The sequence below is a fragment of the Aethina tumida genome, chromosome 5 (assembly GCF_024364675.1).
Source record: "Aethina tumida isolate Nest 87 chromosome 5, icAetTumi1.1, whole genome shotgun sequence".
NCBI lineage: Eukaryota > Metazoa > Arthropoda > Insecta > Coleoptera > Nitidulidae > Aethina > Aethina tumida.
The window spans coordinates 28,131,278-28,154,399 of NC_065439.1; the positions used below are offsets into that span (position 1 = coordinate 28,131,278).

The 23,122-nt window shown below is 31.6% G+C and overlaps 1 protein-coding gene across 1 annotated transcript in view; it reads left to right on the forward strand.

Moving 5' to 3' along the window:
* The window catches only part of LOC109603405 (5-hydroxytryptamine receptor-like), a 120,439-nt gene that overhangs the window by 60,108 nt on the left and 37,209 nt on the right, over nucleotides 1-23,122 (forward strand). Inside the window, exons 3-4 of the mRNA XM_049967796.1 lie at nucleotides 6,165-6,239; nucleotides 14,880-14,926. The gene's annotated coding sequence lies outside the window, so the exon portion shown is untranslated. The remainder of the gene's footprint in view (nucleotides 1-6,164; nucleotides 6,240-14,879; nucleotides 14,927-23,122) is intronic.

Consider the following 23,122-nt stretch of genomic DNA (forward strand, 5'->3'; position numbering starts at 1 on the left):
CTGGAGAAAAAAATGTGGAAATATAATCAGTAAGATTATTATCTTTTGATTTCAAAATGAAAGGAGTCTGTTAGTTCAGGACTTCACATGTAATCTAACTCCATAGATGAGCTGCAACACGAATATCAAGTTTAATTAGTTATGTTCTCGTTTAAAGTTATTAGATTAGTTTCCATCTTATTGGAGATGAAAATTAATCAATATGTATTTGAAAACTCACAAACCTTTCAGAGAAACTTTGTATAAACGACGTCGAAAAATTGTTGGTATTAAACTACATTTCTTCAAACATGAAACATAAAAGTGATATGATTATATACGGAAGCATTAATTTGTATCAAAACAAAATAATTGCCATTTAAATTCAATGAGAATTATGATTTTTATTGGGGCAACCGCATTAGGAAGGCTCTAATGGCAACATAAACGAAAATGATAATTAAAAGTTGACAAAAAGGGTTCACCCTAATAGGCTGTATATTTTAATTTATTCCATCCCCGGGGTGCCCGCCTTAACAACTTAAATATATCCGAAAGTTTTGTTTGGCTGGTGATTTAATAACAATTAGGATTGTGCCATTTTGGATTTCATTATGCATAATATTATAAAAAAAATCCATTTTTCTCCTCTGCTATCATTCAATAATGGGTTAATATAATTGGTTTTGTGTAAAATCAATACTAATTACAAAAATGCAGATTATCCTGGAACGCAGCAGGCTCTAATATTCGTTCTTGCAACTCCTATTGATTAAGTATATTTATCCAGTTTTGTGAATCTAAAATAAACTCGATAAAAAAAATTTAGATCCAATTATATTCCGGGAATAAATGACCCGATATTAAAATATTTCCTGGATTGGCCCATGATAAAAGGCACAATTTTCCCGGCAGTTTGAAATTCACCTCTCTTATCCAGGCCGTCCATAATGTATTCGCAAAACGAGAAGTTTTTAAATATACTCCGCTCCCTCATCGAAGGCCGGATACTTTTCAATATAAATATGGCTTTTCACGGTTTACCAAAGGAAAGCCTTTCCTTATCTCGTCTTGTGTACCAAATAAATTTCTGAATTTATTATTTGACGTTTAGTAAATCAGATTAAAACGGTTTTTAAGTGAATTCAATTTACGTCCACCTCCGATAACTAGTTTTACGGTAGTTTATTTGTGTTTTGTTTTCAGTTAATGTAACACATATTTTTCAGGATGTTGTAGACTGCACCAAATATTTGGGTCCTGCTGCACAGTTTAATTATTCTTGTTTCGCTTTTGTTGAGGCTTTTTTATTTTTTTTTACGCCACTGAAAATTGTTTCCGTATTTTAGTTAAAAATTGAGAATTAACTATTGTGAACAACGGAGGGCAGTAAATGAAAAGGTAATTACTTTCCTGAATGCACGCCTCTATTTTAATGGCGATTTAATTTGTACTATGTGTGAATTATTAAGAAATTGTGTTCCCCCTTTGAGTGTGCGGTGGTATACTTTTTTGGTTAATTTTAATACATTGCACAATTTTCAACGAGGAATATAAATAACTTCGTTAAAATAACCATCGGCGCGGTAATAAACTGCAACCGCCGAGCCTTTGTGCCAGTTAATATAATAAAATTAGTAATGTATGCAACGACTTTTATTCCGGCTAAATGTCCTATGAATAAGTGAATCGCTCTCTTAAAAAAGACATTTTCATATGTATGAAGCCTATAAAAATTCTCGTAATACTTTATTATTAGATATACTAAAGCCGCACCACGTTTTTTTTTCGCTGTTTCGCCAAAAAGGAAAATATTCGCGGCACCGCAGTAAATTTAATATTTATGGGCGTAAGAAGATAATACCTGGTGGTCGTTACACGTATTTTATTCGGAACACTTACTTGCTACTATGTGTTCAAAACCCTATTTATAGTAAAAATTTATTAAACTTAAATCACCGGAGTGTGTCTGGAGGCCATTGTCGTCTGACTTTGCCATACTGGTTTATGTATTTTATGAAAGGAATGTGAAAAAGTTTATTGCCCATCTCATATGGCGTGGAATATGGTTTCAAGTACAATGTGTTGGAATTATACGATGATTATTAGATTAAGTTAACCATTGATTACAATTGATAACGTGTAAAAACCACTGATTTAAAATGTTGCATACGTGAATTTTAATTAAAATATTAAATTAAAACTTTAATACCATTAAATGGAAAAAATAGTTGTGTAACTCACTCGTATTCATTTTATACATGTATTTTCATAATTTTAAAGAGCTTTACAAAATCCTTATTAATTAAAAACTGCATATGCATACGAGTAAAATTTTCTTATACAACTAATACATATTAAAATACACATTTAATTGCGTATAAAATCGTTTTAATCTTTAATTAAACCTTTAATTTTAATTAAATAATAATTTTCCGAAAACCGTAAGTGGAAGGAAAAATCAAATTATCAAATTTAATCAGAATTAAAAAGTTACTGGGGAAAGCAGAGGCGTAACGTGTTTTCTCTTTAAAATAAAACCAATAAATCAAATTTTAATAACATAATAAATAAAAAATATAATTTTTTGAAAATTACCAAATTGTATCTCAAAAGACATTTGGGACATTTATTTTCAAAATTAAAGATGATATATTTATGTCCACTTCAATTCAAAAAAATATATATATCTAATATTTTACAGAATATGAAAAAAATTATTTTTAAAATAGAAAAAAATGACAATTAATATTATTTTAATAATTCACTTTAAATAAAATAGTTCTGGCCTTAATATTCAATATTTTAAATTGCTATAATTATGACCACTACTGTATAGTATTTTGAATAGTTTGACGTTTGACTAAAAAAATATTCTTATACGAAATCAATAAATACATATAAAAAACTTACTTAAAACCATAGATACTCATAAAATTTCAACTTTAGTGATAATTTTTATTTTATTACAAATAAAATATTGTCGTAGAACCTATTTTCTTTATGTATTCAATAAAACATTTTATATTTATATTTTTATATACATTACTTTAGGAGTTTAGTAAAATACTATTTTTTAAAACACAATAGGAATATAAAAATACAAATATATAATAAACATTTTTAAAATTTATTTGTATAATTTTTATTTTTAATTAAAACTTAATAATAACATTTTTCCAAAAACCGTAATTTGATAAATTTTAATCATAGTTAGAAAGTTACTGGAAAAAGCAGTGGCGTATCATGTTTTTTTCTAAATAATAGTTGTGAATAATATTTCAAAAAAAAAATATAATTTTTTGTAAACTACCAGTTAGTATCTCAAAATTTCAATAAAATATCTAGAGTGGTATGAAAATTATCAGGGGGTATCTCAAAATTGAAGATATTTGAGACATTTATTTTCAAAATTTAAGTTGCAATATTTATGTTTATTTCAATACAAAAAATGTATATATCTAATATTTCACAGAATAAGAAAAAAATTGTTGTTAAAATAGAAAAATAAACAATTAATATTATTTTAACAATTCATTTTAAATAAAATAGGTCTGGACTTAATATTCAATATTTTAAATTTCTATAATTGTGACCGCGACTGTATATTATTTTAATTAGTGTGAACGTTTGACTAGAAAAATAGTCTTATTCGAAATCAACAAACATACATAAAAAACTTGCTTAAAACCACAGATGTTTATAAAATTTCAACTTTAGTGTAAATTTTCATTATATTATAAATAAAATATTATCGTATTGTACATTTTACTTTAGTAGTTTAGTAAAATACTATTTTTTAAAACGCAACAGGAATATAAAAATACAAATGACTAATAAACTTAATAAAATTTATTTGAATAATTTGCATTATTGACATGGCATTTGCGTATAAAAGTTAAAAGTGACCATTAAATTTTAGTCTTTCTATAAATTTAATTTTGTATTTATGTTCTATAATTAATCAGTCCCAAGTTAATCGTCTGTCGAAGTCTGAACTAAGGTTTTGCAAATGATTACCAAAATAAAATACACAGATGACTATGATTAGAACCGTTTTACTGATAGTTCGTGTGTTTTTGTAGCACATTGTGAAGCGATAATAATTAATTGAATTTTTCCACAAACAATAAAGTAGATGAATTAAACTGCAATTTATTTCCTGCTCTATTGTCACACTTTACTTAAGAGTAAAACGTCTTTAATACCGTTAAGTGCAAACGCTTGTCCCATAAATATGTTTGTTTCCGTTTGTTTATGGATTGAGATCCCGTAAAGAAATGACGAAACAAATGATTTGCATTATTCCTACGGGAAGATCCATCCATCACTTGCGCCTACATGCAGAAAGTTTCGACAAGTTTTATATGAAACTGCACCCCGAACTCCGACTCCGACTAGACTGTAACTCACACACACACATGCCGAACGGAAGTTGATTTTATCGTCTGCAGTGTTAAAATTTCAATTGAATCTGGACCAAAAAAAAGTCGGTACTAGATCACTTGGCACAGAAACAAACTACACGTTGCGACATAAATAAACCTAAGCACTTTGTGTCTGGTGCGGTGCGGCGCAAGTAAGGCAGTGAGCAACTCTTCTAATACCTGTGACACCGCATATAAAGCGTTTTCTTATTTAAATAACGACCGGTTGTTGCGAGCTCCTCCGGGTCTATTACGTGATAAAATATGATCTGAATTTCCTTCATTAAGCGCACTTCCAGCGAAACTTGCCCGCTGTATTTACCCTGATTAAATTTTTATATTCGAGATTAAACAAACACTCGGTTATCCGGAAATTATTGAACGGCTGCATGTGTGTGCATTGTCATTTGAAGACCGACGTTGAAATTGGGAATTTGTTGGCCGTACCTGATTTCATGAAAGTTTAACTAGAAAACTTGTTCCGCCGCCGTTTCATCTTTTCTCTATACATATTTATGTAAATTTTTCCTTCTTCCGTCCGGACTCGTTCCTCTAAACGAAATAACGTGGAAGTATTGATGAGAAAATTATTCCCTTTTCTCTTCCGTATGATTTTGTTAACTTTAACTGCACAATGTTCAGTCTAATATATGAATTTTTTTATACAGAATGGAATTGCTAATATTTTTATTTGGAAGGGAATTTTCAAAACAATTTTTGTGTTAAATCAAAATTTTAATTTAAAATATCTCCATTATCGGACGTGTCTTAACTGCTTCAAAATTTTGTCCACTCATTTTAGAAACAGAAAGCTGTAGGAAAGAATTTTATTTATAAAAGTGGGTAAAATAAACTTGAGAACGACCAAAATAATAGAGGCCAATTGTGCATATTTATATTATTTAGTGATCCTAAAAGTAAGTGATGTTTATTTACTTACCCTGCCAAGTGGATGGCTCCTGCTACACAATTGAAAGTCCCAACGCTTTCACCGATGGGCTTTACATCAAAATCACCGATGGTGTTTATTTAATTAATGCCCTCAGTGTTCGCAAATACAGTCTAATACCTTCTTAATTCGAATTGCAAACAATCTATTAAAAATTAACAGGCGGGATGTGGCCGTGCATTATTCAGCGCAGGACCTGGCCTAATGTAGCGGTGGGTAGCGGTATCAGTTATCCGGGTCGCAAACCACTTAGAACTCTCCAAATAAAACAATGTGTCTAATAAAATACTCAGGCCATTTAAAATGCTAAAACCGCATCAAAAATTAATAAACAACTCATTGATCAACCGAATTGTAATTTATCAGGGTTATCCGCGCAACAGACGGCCCAAATTGTCTTCGCAGCTGAATTTGCACACAGAAACACGGACGGAGAGTGCTCTTAATTACTTTAAAAGGTAATAACTCGTTGCTTTGTCAGGTGTAAATGTGGCGCTAAAGCATTCCTGAATTACGCAGCTTATGTGCTTTAGTTCCAGCTAGATGGTCTATTCGGCGGGGACTTTAAAAGGTGTTGCTCTTTTGTTCGGGCCCCGTTATAGTCCTGCTTCCCTTTTGATTGTACTCGGAATTATATAATACAGGGATAATGTTCGGGACTGTCATTAACACGATTAACAATTAGTCAAGACGCAGTCAACACTGCTTTATGGCCGGCCATTTTAAAACACCACCACTTCCCACGTAATTGTTTGGCTTACAAGAAAAAGTGTGTGCTAACGGTTTATTTGTTGTTGTTGTTGTTGCAGGACTTCACCCGTTGCGGAAAAAAATGAGCCGTTTGTGTTGCGAAGATGGTGTTTGTGAAAAGGAGGCGATATAAGGTGAGGAATGCATTGTAAAAATACGCTACATTGTAATGAAATTGTCACATAGGGAGTTGGAAAAAATAGATCGAAATACTTAGCTACATTGCACCATCCTTTATGTCAAGTTAAGCGATATAAACAGTCGAAGTGTCGTTAGAAGTTTTCATCACGACGAGAACGCCAATAAATAAGTTTTCGCCCACAGAGAAAACTGTTAAATGAATCGGAACAAATACATACCTTATTAACATTTTTATCCAGTTTCATACTTGTTGGAATGCATGTAAATTTCAAAAGGCTTCCCCCCAAATAAAATACGAATTTAATGGAGTTTCAATGAAAACAATGGGAACTCCCCAACTGCGTTTTACATTAAAGTGGTTTCAGAAATAAAATGTTTTTATTGAAATGTAGGTATGTGTTTACTTTGAAACTCCAACGAAGTCGCAAAAACGTAAGTATAAATATAAGATATGTTTGACAAATTATCTCAGATAAAGCTGGTTTACTGCCATTCTGCCTTCTGAACCTTCTGGCGTCTGAACTACTAGACCAATCTCAAAACAATATGAATGAGAGTTGTAGAATGTTCATTTATCTTTAATTTGAATGCCTGTTTAGCCAAATCGGTCAATTAGATCTCGAATTATACTAAAAAATGTCGGAGCAACAACAGAAATTAGAAAGAGAATCAATAAATGATAAAAAAATACATTAAACGCTGATATAGTGAAATTTGAAATAAAGCAATAAAGCATGTTTCAGGACATTTTAATCGTATCTTCCTGAAACGCAGGCTGAAAAATTGTATTTCCTTTGGAATTTCACGTTCCTGTCCAAAGTATGCACTATATTACTACTTTACTTGCAACAATGGACAAATGGTTTCTGTGAATCCAGAAATTGTTTTATAAATCAAATTACAGTCTATATATTTTACACCCGAGTGAACTACCGAACATTTATGTGATTTATAAGGATTTCCCAGAAATATTCCACCTCGTTTCCAAATTCCTTGTTATCGCAAATAAAGAATTGCATCTTTTTAATCGTGTTGAAGCGAGAGCAGTCGGAAATTGATGCTGGTCAAGACTGGAACAACAAAACCACCAGTCTCAGCATCTTAAAAATGAAATGGGCTTATTGAACTTGGAAGTCGTACGTATGCCCGGACACATTTTATCACAAAGCTTTATGAGATTTTGGGAAAATGTGCACGATTGTAAGGCGAAATCCTAACAATAATTCCTCAAAAAGTAATGTAATATTAATTGGAAAAGTTCCCTTTTGTCACAAAGTTATTAAGTAAATCTTAAAAACAGACGTTTTCGGAGAATAGGCCGTAACAACTCGCAAGTAATTTCGTGTCACTGCAGGCCTAAATCACAAAGGTTGGGGAATTAACGTTGAGACTGGCGAATCTGAATACGTCTCCACGAATATTGGTTGATTTATTTCATCCAGTTAAAAAGACCTCGCAGTTTCCCCCTCGTCCGAAAATACTATTACGAAAGTTTAATTTACGCAGATAAGCACTTATTCTTCCACACTTACAGATCATCAATTCGGCTCCAATTTATGCGTTAACGTGTGACTAACTGATTTATTGCTTCCGCAATTCACACACGTAATACGAATGCCTCGTTTCCGAAGTGTTCACATTTAAGGAAGGCACCCCCGCGAATATTTCTGGTCGCGGGGGATTTGTATCATTATCCTGTGGCGCGACCGTCTACGCAACTCTCCCTTGAAGGTAATGATCCAGCGATAACTAACCGATTTCCAACAATTCGTTCTGTTCCGATTTCAAATTCAAATAACTCCGGTTGCAAACTCCTTTCGAATGTACGCCCGGAATTACAAAAAACTTATTTTGAGATGCGGCTTCCGTTTAAATTTGCATTTTAGAGGTGAGCAAAGATTCCCTCCGAATTATGAGTGTTCCTTTATTTATTTTCGTTGTTGCTTGCGTTCTTACTTTGTAGTATTAATCAAAAGAAAACATGCCGAAATAGAATGTGATTAATAGATGGGAATGCAAGCTTGTGGGATGCAATTTGTGGAACGTTTACTCTTTGGAAATGATGCAATTTCATATTTTCCTTAAAATAATTTATAAATTGTGGGAGTTTCGAAAGTGTAGTAAATTTTTAAGGGGATTCGTTTTGAGAAATTAATCTGTGTACTAAACCTAAATTTTGAGATACAGGGTAGTAAAATTTACAAACAAATATCATTTTTATAATGTTTATTGTAATTTTTTTGTCTTTCAGTGGCATTCTTGTTGGATTTTAACTAAATATTAGAAACACAACAAAAACTTTTTAAAATGTTAAATATTATGACCATAATTATGATCATTACTGTATATATAACAGTTAATATAGTTGACATACCACTCCCAAAACTTCAAAACTGTTGTATTTTACTGAAAATATTTGGATAATGATCAAATATTAAGTTTATACATCCAATTTGATCATTTTAGTCCTTTTTATTTCCACATAATTTCTTCCACGTTGTTCCAAATCAAGTAAATGCTGAAATGATGGAAGTCAGAAGCTCATACTCAGATTTTCCCAGGACTAGTCGGCTCATAAACGCGTCAATCTGTAGCGGAAACGACGGGTACCATAATGCATAAATCAAGTTGAACAACGTGACAATTTTCCGCGTGAAATACTATGAAGATATGAAGGGACGTGTGTGGTGTGACAGTGCAATTGCAGTTTAATAATGTCACCCTATAATTCATTTATCGTTGAGATAATAAACGTCTTTGATGAATATCTAGAATTTGTAATTGTTCTGGCAGATAGTGGTGGAATTGTTGTAAATATTCACCTTAATATCATCTTTGAAACGAATTAATTTTGCATAGCTAATTCCTTTTCCTCAAATACTCTAAGTTCCTTTAAATTTATAAAGCTATATCTACAAAAAATTTCAAATTATTAATTATTCAAATCGTAAAATTAGTTAAAAAATCAATTTATCATTCAGACTTCGGGGTGTTACCCCCGTGTTGGCATAAATAACAGAAACAAACAGAATTGTACATTTGTTTCTGATAATGATCGACGAAATAAATTCCAAAACACGGCGTATGCAAAATTTTAGATAGATTTATCTTGTTCCCGTAAATTTTTCGTGTGCAAAAAATCGGGCCGGCGGCGTACATTAAAAATTCGCCGCAATAAAGAAAGGCGCTTATGGAGGTTAACTTTTTCCGAATATGTCTGAACGGTTTATTTCACCCGGGGGAAATTCCATTCATTTATTTTCACCACTGCTCTGGGACATTACATCGATGACATGCTTTCCAGTAATTGAAATTAGTTTACACGGATTTATAATCAAAGGTGTACTTGATATCATATCCGTTTTATAAAAAAGGCTTTAAACTTTCTCGGTGGGTCCGTGATGGGAAATTGAAAATAGGCTCCACCCTTAATGTTTCAATAAATCATGCGTTTATGTGGTTACCAGTAATAACCCTTGATTTAATTTTAATGATTATCACTTGTAAGAGTTGAAAACAATTCATCGCGGCCGGGCATTACTCCAGTAATCCCAACCAATTACAAGGGCCGGTCTCCGCTGAAACATGCCCATTGGGTTGCACTAAGCACGATTCATTAATTTACCCTTGTCTCCAGTGACTTTTCCATTGAATCAAGGAACGGGAACAGTTTGCCGTGCTTAAGGGTGTTTTTATTCATTCCGCGGTCGCAAACATCTTCGCAAGAGTGAAAAATAAATGGCTCCAATCTCATCCCTAATTAAATTTCAACGCTCACTTATTTTGGCCGAAACAGGTATTTGCAAAAATCTCGGTATTTTAATAAATTTCTTTCGGGGCGGCTTCTTGTCGCGACATATTTACTTTATTAAAGTCGTGTCGCCTTCGCGATTTAAAATTAAATTTTAATAAAGGCGGCAGTCGCCGGAAACTGATAATCGAAATACTGTTCCACGCTCCGGAGGGTCAGCAATAAAAGGGATAAGCGATGTAGGTCAGGGGGCGACATATAACTCGGTCGTCCTTTTATTATTCCGAAATTTGCCATTGTACCGAAAATTAATAGCGACAAATTGTTCAAATATTAATAAGCTCAGATTTCTTTCCAATATGCGACGTCCTAATCGTCAAATCTTGCCTACATTAAAGTCACTCTAAGTTTTAAGCATAGACTTAAGACTTATTTGTATACAGGGTGTTTCAACAGTAAAATACATTAATATACATTTAAACAGAAATATACCAAAATTGATTGTAATAATCAAAATTAATCAAGAATATCTTTTTCTATATTATGTAAAAAATACGAACAAATTAATAATTCTAAAAAATATTCAGTGGCATGGAAAATAGGTCGAGAAAATGGGGGTTCTTCTCAGAAGCTACACCACTGTATCGCTATAGAAAAAGTTTATTACATTAAATTGTAGGTGTGTGTTTTACATTATATTGAATTTTAGACACGCACAAAAGTTTACGGAAATTTAAGGAAAAACAATTTCTGAAATTTAAACTTAAGGGGCTGTATTTTTTTAAGAAGAAACTTTAGAAAAACAATTATTTAGATTTTCTTCGTCATTGGACTTGTTGTACCAGTTCCCAAATTTTAATTGATCATTTTAGTAACACCTTGTATATAAAATGTCAATCTGTAAAAACAATTCTAAAACAATATTTCTTTGTTTGACTTCATTCTAATTAACTTCTTATTTTTTCAAATCATATAAATTAATCAACACATTTATTGAGTTTATTGAGTTTTTTTTGTTCACCAATATTATATATATTTATGCTATAATGGCCACACTTAAGTATGGGCAACATACAATTTAGAAAATTAATGAAATGCAAATACATAACATATAAAATCCATTTCTTAATTGATACGATTTTATTGTCTTTCCAGTTTTATTACCCACTTAGATGTTTCTCGGATTTTATGGTTCATATGCGTCGATACTGTAACGCCATTTCTGCTAATACGATTAAAAACAGACTCATCTCGTAAATTTAATTTGTCTGATGGTGACGTCCTCGACGCACTTGAGAATACGGCATTATACACCAGAGTTAATAAAATTGACATTCTACACTTAAAAATTTTAAAATAAATTGAAACCAGAGACATTATTAAGGCATTAAACTTTTCTAAACGAAGTCGTAACTTGACGGTTAAAATAAATTAATCAGCAAGAGTCCCTTCCACAGTACAAAAGTTTTAGTGCACGTCTTCAGCAAAAATTTTGGATTGGAGCCACATCCTTAAATCAATCTGAGAACAGAGGACGTTAGTTATCTGAATGCGCCTCTAGTATTTCTTCTCATAAATCAACCTGGAGGAGAGTATAAATATAAGATAAACATTTTCTGTTTAGTATGATATTAATAACACGAGGCCCGTGTGATGAATTAAAGATGAGTGGAGGATATGTGTTGAAAGATACATAGGAAACAGTCTAATATTATCCTCAAGAGACATGTTAATACCTCACAGAGTTTTTATATAAATGATAATGGAAGAGAGATTTGTGCCATACCATATTTCATGTGCCCCAAGAAAAAATGTCAGTTTATTTCCCTCCATTTTTAGTTATTAAAATCTCACTTACTAACGAAACGATAATTATTTTTAACAGCTCTATGTCCGTGGAATCATAAATACTTCGACAACATCCTACTTTTTAAAGTACGTGATAAAAATGACGTGCAGCTAATGTAACTTATTGATTAAAGCTGCTGTCCTTTTTATTTCCTAGGAAACAACTGCGATATATATATATATATATATCTTAAATTATCCGGTGACAAAGTTCTGACATTTAAAACTGAATGGATACTTCAGCTTCCTTAACACATTGTCCTCTTTCGCTTATATTGATTGGCCCTCCCACTGAACTCTGATCCCTTTCACAGTTTTTACCAGGGGAAACTTTCAACTTTTTATTGTTATAAATTGAATACCTCTTTGACAGCTTGCGTTTCAAACGACCCTTATGTTTATATTATGAGGCGGGACAAATCATTCACGTAACCAATTCAAGCAGCTCTCCGCTTTCAGGAGTATAATGTTTTCGGAATATTCCCCTCAATTTCACAACATCTACAAACACAAAACTAATGCATCATCCATTCTTAATGACCGTAATTTTTATGAAATGCACCTTTTACGACCTCGATATGATTTCTTGATGCAAAATGATTTAACGTTCTGGTTTAACGTCCACGTTCGAACGGCGTTTCAATTTTCATTTCGCGATACGATTAGGATTTTTATTGCGGTCGTGTTGTCGACTACAAAAAGGAAATGTGTACACCATTTTTCATGTAACGTGTTATGTTTTGTGCCGTTGAAATATCGCGTCTTTTAGTGTGATGACGTTTATTCTTCGGATCTGGCATCTGGCGTTTTAATTTTTCAGGGGATATCTTAAACAGTTTTCGTGTCGTACACTTTAATAAATTGTTAAAACTTTGAATTAAACATTATTTTCATTCCCTTGATTATAAACAAAATCTAGATACGTTTACGTTGCTACATTATGAACTTTTATTCAAAATCTTTAATAATGAAAAGTTGACGTAAAAACCTTTTAGCAATTTAGTGAGAAAATGTATCCGGTATATTATGAAAAGACCGGTTATAAATAAGAGACGATAAATTTCGCAAGTTTACTATTAGTTGCTTGTCAGCGGAAGGTGCGCTTTCTTAAAATAAAGCTTCCCCCGTTTCTGATCCACAAACCCCACGGGAATTCTACTTCTGGACCATTACAATAAGTTCTGAGAATATTATTTTTGGCATTAATTGCACTGTACCAATTGTAGTAAATAATTTCGGTTAATAAGAAGAATAAATACTTCAATTAAATTAAATTAAGATTGTTCCCAATCACTTTAAGCTACAACGCTCTTTACGAATAATTAAATTACATCCGGCATGTTTAGTTAGAAAGAGCGTCGTTGCATCTTGAAACCATTCAGCCACTGATTTCGAATTCCGGGGTGAAATTGGTGGACTGTTTGACCAAATGTTGGCGGAACATAAATTAACTGAAAGTCTTGTCGAATATCGCTTTCTAAGCAATCTTATTTAAAAGCAGCTTCAGAATTCGTCATCTATTACTTTGTCTCCTGGAAACGAGGGATAATTTGCTGATTTGACCATCTGCCATGTTTATTGGGTCATTACTGGATTTAACAAGGGTCCCTTTCATTTCCCAGCAACAAATGCAAAGTATGTAAATATTTTCATCACTGTTTATCAATTTAATTTTTGGTGAGCTGAAATTGTCCAAATAAACAATTATTTGTAAACATTAAGTGTCCCAATTGTTAAATTCGCTAAATAAATTTAAATGGTCATTTAAATGTTTTAGTCAACAATATTATAATCTACAATTTTAAACCAGAACATTTCAGATAATTAATGTTGATAAAAATGATCACATTCGATTGAAAATAATCGTTTAATACGCTAATGATGTTTCAAAAAATATTCAAATTCGTCCCATCAACATTAATTTATTTTGTTAATTAAATAGATAAAAACAATTGTTTCGCAATCGAATTAAACATAAATCAACGCGGATTAGTTTCCAATACATAAAAGTGGTTTTATATATATTCGTGTAGCAATTAAATAAATCATTTAATATGCATACACAACAATATTTAAACAAACAACGTCCATCTGATATTAAATAGAATTGAAGGGATTTTAATGAAAAATGTTACACGAGATTGTCAATTTTAATTAAATATTATTAGTTAGTTAGTTTTTGTTTAATATTTGGAAGTAACCAACCAACAAATAAAACTTATAGTTAAAAGCATTAAGCGGGTAATGTTTTACCTAGAAAGCTGCTCTAATTGCACAAATTGTCGTTCCCATTCGGACTTAAAAACATTATATAGTATTTAAGCAGGAATGGAGCATAATAAAAACTTGATGTCGGACCACAAATAAATGGTGATTACAGAATGAACTATAACATCAGAGATTTGAATGTGGAACGTCGGAATTCAAGACATTAATACACATTTAATTGTGGTGGCTTTAAACACCGTTTTAATCTTGTTTTGCAATTTAAAACGGCCGCAGAATAATTGGTGTTTCAGTTTTAAACTTATCGTCGCTCATTAGTCTTGCCCTTTAAAAACTTCCATCTACCAACAAGATAAATTAATAAAAGTATTCCGTTATTTTCTTGCGGTAACAATAAGACTAATTAAAGTGGGCCAGATATTCAACCGAAATGACAGCTTATAAATCTTTTCATATTTCAGTTTTTCCCAAACAAGTTATTTCTGCGGTTCACTTGAGGTAAACTCCCGGGATTACAAGGAATTGAATTTCCGACCAGTTATGAATACTCAAATAGTTATCCATAAACAAACACAGACAATATTGGAATCTTGCATCTTATAAGATTGATGATGTGCCGAACATCGTCTAAACAAAAAGAAAAGTAGTATAAATAACTGAATGAAAGTTCCCACTTAAAACCTCTTACATTTAATTTATATTACTTTTTAATGTAAATACACTCATATAGTTGTATTCATAAATATTTATGCGAGCCCAAATAATCTTTCTTTTGTCTGAATCGGCTGAAAATTCTGTTTTGTTTCAGTGCACGGACAAAAACGTTGTTAGGTTCAAACGCAGACCGCTTTAAAGGTAAGTTTATTATTTTGTATATGCCCGGAAATGTTGCTTTAACTTTAATTTAAGATTAGTCTTCTTCGTTATTAACATCTGGCTGGGTCTCTTTGTGCAAAGTGTAATTTTGACAATGGACTTTTAGTTTTATAATTTACAATCATGTACAGACCGTCTAAATGAACGTCAGTGATACCACAGCCGGTAAGTCGGTTAAACTATGTAAATAAATGCAATATAGTAATTTACACCGAAAATTTTGTAATTTAACGGTATCCATCAAAATTTCAAACACTATTTTTGGGGGTTGCAATAACTCTGGCATAAATTTGAATATTTTCTCGTTTACAAGGGGATTTTAGGTATTGTATGACTATTGGTCCCAGGATTGCTATATCAGGGGGTCGTGCCTGGAAGTTTTAACTAATATTTTACAACCGTAACTTTTCACTAGGGAATATCATGTTCAAGCGTATAAAAGATGCTTATTAAGTAAATTGCCTTTCTAATATTCCTACTTTAAATTGCTTTATTTTAAACCTTAATATTTTAATTATTATACAACCGGCCATTTTTTATACAAAATGAATAAATTATTGAAAATTTAGAATTATTGCAACGAAAAATAATAAATAATATGTATACTGCAATCCAATTTAAATAGTACAGTACATATTTTTAATAAATTTATCAGTTGCAATAATTATGACCACTACTATATATATGACAGTAAAAATAGGTGACATAAAATGTTGATTAAAAAACATTCAACGTTTTTTAATAGAATAAAAACTTTAAAACTGTTGTACCTAATAAAAAAGTTCATTTAAGTGGAGAAATTATGAATGAATAGTAACTAAAACATCGTTAGTTTTTTTCCACCGACACCGAAACTTCTAAATTTATTACCCACCCCCAGAAACGTTAAAAAGCCTGTAAGATCCTTAAATTGACGACAATCGCGTTAACTGTCGGGCAATTAAAAACATCAAAATAGCAACAAGAAGGCCGTTCAGGCGTCGAATTATCAAAAGGCTCCTAATTATGTTTAAACCACGATGAAATTACAAAAGCCACTCGATTTTTCTCCGCGGGAAGATATAAAACAGATGTTTGGCGAGATGGTGGCGGACGAGTGAGAAATTGCAGGGGTTTAATATTTCACATTGGGGCCTTCAGTCGCGGGAGAAAAGTAATGGTACTTAACCTTTAACCAGAAATTCAAAGCCTCTCGCGCTGCCGTAATGAATAGAATTCAACATTAAACTGGAGGGGTGCTACAACTTGTCAATTCCGGTGGATGGGACCACCACCCAGGACTGACGTACTTATTGTTTTAAGATTGCCGGGATGGAAACTGCTGCAACAATAACGATTCGTTGGGACGACGTCTTTCTAATTTATCCTGTCACAAAAGCCAAACTATATCCTTGGTTAAAATTGAACTCATCATGCCACTTAATTTATAATATGGCTAACAAGCCATTACCCATCTGTAGGGTATTGATACACATGCACTAAGGACACCTCCCATAAGCAAACTTCATGTACATACTCCGGGGTTATTGCTTTAGTGAAACCGAGGGTGATTCTGTTTAGGATGATGCATGCCAGCCTGATACATGTGTGTGGAGTGATGCTACGATAACTGGGTCAATATTTGAAAGTTGGCCGGACCTTCCAATAAAAGTGCTTGTTCGCTTACTAGGTAACCTGTTGACTTTATTAGACTGCCAATTGATTGATTAGATGCAATTTAGAAAATTGAAAACGAACAGTGCGAGAATGAGAAGATTAACTATGTATAAACTAGTTGGGAGCTTCCCACTGAAATTTGGGTTTTAGCCAAGTATCTGTCATGTTATCTTACAGCCGATTTAGTATTCATTGTGCCATATGTGCTGTTGCTTATTTTATGGTGTATTATTACAAAATAAATATATATCTAATTGGAACAAACAGGGTTTTTAAATTGCAAAATCTGTTTTAAAGAGTCGGGGCTTTAAATACACGATGGCCTAAGTGGAATCTCCTTAAAACACTTCAGTCATTAACTAACAGCTCGTTAACGTCAATACAGAGACACGCAGCGAGTTAACGCTATATCTGGACAGTTTATGAGAACAACCATTTTGGATGGTCCGTACATCCGTCTCGGGCTCTTTGTTTCCGGTCAATCCATTAACTCCTTCGCAAGCGATAAGATTACGAGGCCTCGACTCCAATTTACCAGGATCAGGATGCTTTTGTACCGCCAAGACATAAGGCTATTAAGCCTTTAGCGGCCATTGTGATCGCTTATATCAACTGCGTTTTTTAGACGTACTGCGGCTGCCAGAGTCGCTATTAATTATAAAGGGGTTTAGACTAATGTACCGAACACAATGCGGTTCAGGTTTTACGTTTAAATGTCCAAAGGACGGATAAGGATACGTAATAATTGGATAACTTTTCTTAAAATGTCCGCCAAGATTTATATGTCATTGTGAACCACGAAAATGAGCTTGATATATTTTCCATTTTTTCTCCAAATTAAATTTGTTCATTTCACAAAGCAAACATCTTCGATGGCTGTATTATTTATTCAATTCAGAACATCTATCTGTATAATCGAGTAACAGAAGTTTCCCCCCATGGCACGAAATAAAATTTACTGTTGCGAATAAATGTAAATCCAATAATCCAATTGTCTGCAGTTCCGAACACGAGTTAAAGTGGAAAATTAAAATATTTAATGCCGTTTAACGGCGGCAAATATAGAAAATGATTGAAACGCCACTTAAAAAAAAGAATTACAAATTCAGCGATTTTAAGTATTCATAAGCTCAAATTTCCTCGTGCACCCGTAAATGTATTCGTCGCTTTTTCCAATTCGTCATGCTTGAAATCGGATAAATATTCTATGTTTCCAATATTTCCGTTAACGGAAATCTATTTTCTTACATTTCAAATTAAATACCGACTAAGAAAAGTACGCTTACGTAATGATCAATCACTGCCGAGCGAAAATAAAATTGGAAACCAATCTGTTTAATAAAACTTACATCAAAAAATAATATAAATCTGCGGCGAATGACGGCGTTTTATGGAGGAAATGAGTTCAGTGTCTGTGATAAATTTATAATGACTTTTCTCTTTAATACGGGTCCGTTTTATCTGGCATTTCTCAAAGAGAGCGGCGCAATGTTTCTTGCGGATTTAACGATTATAGGTTCCGTAAACGGATGCTTATGAAATTAGGCTGGATTCAGCCGGAAACAAAAATACGCGGAATTTAACCGTTCAGCCGTCATGTTGTCGTTGGCCCAATTTAAAAGTTGCCCGTTCGAATGTACGGGATGTAATTATGATTTGTTTTGTGTATATTGCAAAACGCAAAACGATGTGTGGTGATTTGCCATTTAGAAATCCTCCGGGTGTTATTGTATCGCGAGCGCAAATAAATTTTTGCCCCGAAAGACATTATTGCCCTCGGTGAAACCATATTTCAATTCATTTTAAATTCCCATGAAAACGGTACGTAATATTGGCAGTTATCGAAGGAATCAAAGCAATAACTGCGGTGTTTATCGGCACAAACATCGTAAAAACTAAACATGTTAAATCTAGAATGTGTTTGCATTCGTTCGCGAGCTTTAAATCCCACGGTTTGAGAAAATATCGGTTTATTTAGGAAAATGTGCACGTTCTTTCATCAAATATGGAAGTTTATGCTTGTGGGATCAGACATTCGAAAACAATAGTGTTTAAACCTTCTTTTATTGCAATGTGACCGGATTAAATTAGCTATCCATTTGTACACGCGATGGAACGTGAATATCAACTGGTATTCCACATGTAATTCATAAAAATATACCTGCCAGGCTTAAGTTTATGGAAAAACGGAGTAAATTGAAATAAATGATGAAAGTAATTATATGAAAATGTATTTTAATTAGTTTGTTACAAACTTTAACATTTTTTATCTCGTTTTCTGTTGAACTTTTATTAGAATTTTTTTTTAATTCGACTTATTTAAAATTACAAATTTGGAAAAGTGCAGAATTGGAAAAATGGAAAAATATAAAAAAGCAAAAATGGAAAAATCAAAAGATAGAAAATAAGAATATAGGAAGGATAAGAAATTTGAGAAAGTGGAGAATTGGAAAATTGAAAAAAATGGAGAATTGGAAAAATGGATATTTGTAAAAGTAGAAAATTGGAAATTTGAAAAAGTAAAGAATTGGAAATTTGGAAAAATGATAAAATAAAAAATTAGAAAATGGAAAAAATAGAAAATTTGACTTATTATTTAGAATTGGAAATTTGGAATAGGGACAATGGAAAATTGAAAAAAGGGGAAAAATGATAAAATGGAAAACGGGAAAATTAGAATTTTTTTGAGAAATTGACTTATTTAGAATTGGAAAAATTGAAATTTGGAAAAATAATAAAATGGAAAATTGGAAAAAAAATGGAAGAATGGAAAGATAGAAAATAAAAAAATGGAAAATTGGAAAATTAGATATTTGGGAAAGTGGAGAATTGAAAATTTGGAAAAGTAGAGAAATGGAAAATTGAAAAATGGAAATTTATAAAAAAAATTGGAAATTTGAGAAAGTAAAGAATTGGAAACTTGGAAAAATGATAAAATAAAAAATTGGAAAATGGAAGAAATGGAAAATTGAATATTTTTTTTTAGAATTGGAAAATTGGAATAGGGACAATGAAAAATTGGAAAAATGATAAAATGGAAAATGGGAAAACTAGAATTTTTTTTAAGAAATTGACTTATTTAGAATTGGAAAAATTGAAATTTGGAAAAATGATAAAATGGAAAATTGGAAAATTAAAAAAATGTAAAAATATAAAAAATGGAAAAAATTGAAGAATGGAAAGATAGAAAATAAAAAAATGAAAAATTGGAAAAATGTAAATTCGTAAAACTGGAAAATCGAAATTTGAGAAAGTGGAGAATTGGTAATTTGGAAAAGTAGAGATATAATATTAAAAAAAATTGGAAAAGTGATAAAATAGAATAGAATTGAAAAATTTCTAAAAAAAGAAAAAACTAAAAAGGAAAAGAAAAAAGGAAAAAGGAAAGAAAGAAAAAAAAATCTCGTTTTCTGTTGAACTTTATTATTTATAACTGCATATGTAGTTAAAACATGTCGGATAAGTTATGAAACACCCCGTATAGTTTTGAAATTGGTCCTGTCCACTTTGAATTTTTTACGTACGCATAATACTTTTGACGATTTTTACGTTTTTCTACTTTTTATTGAAACAATTGAAAATAAACTTACATTTGATAAAATAAAATTGTAACATAAAAAATTGTTTTTTTTTTTTTGTCTATTATTGTCACCGTGACTTTTATCTATTGGTGAAAGAGTTCCTGATACTCGTTATGCTGTTTATTCGTTCTAACTGTCGACATTTCGCTAAAACTAAATCATGAATATCCTTTTGGTTTTAATTAATATTTTATCAATATATAACATCAATTTAAAAATTTACCATACAATGAATGTGCTCAAACTGGTTATAAATTGAATTATTGAATCTTGAAGTTGTCATCACAAGTGAATCTGCATCATTTCCATCCTAAATGGACCACACTGTATATAATTTAATGCAATCAAGGCGCAAAAGGTTATTTAGAGTTATTTTTCATAGCGAAAAAGGCCGAATCAGCAACAAACTCCCTAAACAGTGTGGCACAATGCTGGGGGGACAATAGATTTATCATCAGTGGTAATTCATCAGCAAACCGCTTTTCTTTACCCATATTAATGGTCCCAATATGAATGATAAACGACCGTATTAGAATTACACGGTGAAAAATACGCTTTCGACGAAAAAACGGAAACATTAAAAATTATAGACCTGCCCGATACATTCTGCGTTGAATAATGAATCGGCCGCCGCACTTACGACTGCTCCGAGGTAAAAATCGGAGATAACGTGAAAAATTCCTAATTCATCCCGTCGAGGTTTCGGTTTATACAAGATAATAAAGATTTATGTGCAAAATAAGCTAGCACAAGTTACGATTTCGTTTTGAGGGCGTAATGACAGTGGAATAATGGCCGAACCGAACTCTATTATCATATACAAACTGCTTGCACATGCAGATATCGTCAATGCTAGAAACATAAAATATTTATGGCCCGGATATTTGAGGCAGGGCTTTGGGTAATGTTCCTAAATCATACATCTACTTTTATAACTACAAAATCAGAAAAATGTATTCCTATTTTACTACTACCAGTTTTGATATTACTTTTGGGCCAACCAAAATTATTGACAATTTAATTTACATGCTTAACAAATTGTTATACAGAATATAAATCAAAATTCCAGACTCGTTATATTAAAGGAATTCTTTTAAAAAGTTGTAATTATCAATTCTAAAAATAAAAATACAAATTCAGTGTTTTTTATTTATTTTTTAGTCACTGGTCTATATCTATCATAAATTGAAATCTAAACAGAAATCTACCTTGCAATAAACACTTACAACAAAGAGAGTTTGTTGTTTGCTTTAATAAAGATTTAAATAGAATTTAAAACATATAAACCTAAATTTTTATTTATTAAAAAGCAACGTTTCAATAAATAACAAAATAATCCCCATTGAGATTACATATATAAAACACAGAATTGCATTCTGTGGTTTTATGGGACATTGAGAGACAAATAACTTCAGTTGAGTGACATCAAACAACCATGATATAAGATTAAAAACTGTCGCTGTGTCAGATAAATTGATCAATCAATGTATACGGCGGATATTCGTGCTAAATAAAAATAAATCGACTGGTCTAGTATTGGGGAAATATTAAAAAATTTCAAATACCAGACAGCCATTTTTAAATTAACAGATAATATTCATAGTTTGATTGAAATGTTTAGACAATGATTTATGTTGAATAGATTTGTTGAGCATTTTCATTGTCTTGCGTTGATTTATGATTTACCACGTTTCAGTCATAATGCTCGAAAACGATCAGTTCTGTGCTGATTGAATCGTCGTAAATTATAAATCAAGCAAGACAATGGAAGTCTTCAACAAACCACTTCAGTAATAATCATATTGTCATTTGTTCTAAGACAATTTATTAACGTACATACGTAACAATAAAATAAAAAGGAGCAGTAATTTGGATTTTACAACCTTTAAATCCAGACAGAAAAAAACATTAATACTTCACTTTCTACTGTTTTATTTACAAAGTCCGGTGGTGATAAATTCAAGCAAAATGAGCTCAGGTGTTTGTATCCGCCTCCACGAGACATTTTCTGAAGAAAAATAACACTATTTGCATTCCAATTTGATTTCACCTTGCAACACTTAGTTTTAAATTAAAAGTGTATTAAGCAGATAGTTTAATCAGCTACGTTTTATTAAATAAATTGGGTCTAGGTAACGACACTTTTTTAAAGGACATAATTCACTGTTAAATGGCCGAAGAGAACGTTCTCCATTTTGTAATAATTTACATTAATAGTCTCTTGTATTGTTTTCAAGCTTCATTAAACGATAGTGTTCCCAATCTCGGCTTAATAATCTGTTACATTTTCGGCTAGAGTAACTTTGTTGATGGAAGTGAGTATTGTTGTTGGTTGATTTATTGTAGAGCAGCTTCCAAATCGCTGAAAAATATGACTTTGACAAATGCAGAACGCCACATAACATTATACTAACAAGATTAATCTAATTCTAGGCGCACATATCGACTTGTTGATAAATTGAAGGAAACTCGTAGTTTTTATTGCGGTTGTCTGTTCTGTTAAGTGATAATGGATGATAGGAAAAACTGGAGCTGGCTTTTAATGATAAAAAAATTCCTGCTTAATGTGCAATTTATTACAGTCAAATAATAACGATGTGGTTTATTACTAAAACAATTTTTTCACTTTTTGTCATACACGTAATAGAATATCATTATGTACGAAAATTATATTTGGTGTTTTTATGAAATTGTTTGTTTAGATAGTCTGGATTCCGGCAGAGAATATTAAATCATTTAAATTTTTAATTGGAATTGTGCAATGATTTATGGCTTCAACGGAACGTTTATTATTAAATTTATTAATTATGTAATTGTTTTATTATTATGTTATATAATTAATTTATAAAAAATGTTAACAAATATAACAAAATCAAACTATTTTTATATTCATATGACATTAATAAATTTTAAAATTATGAATATGAAATAAATATTA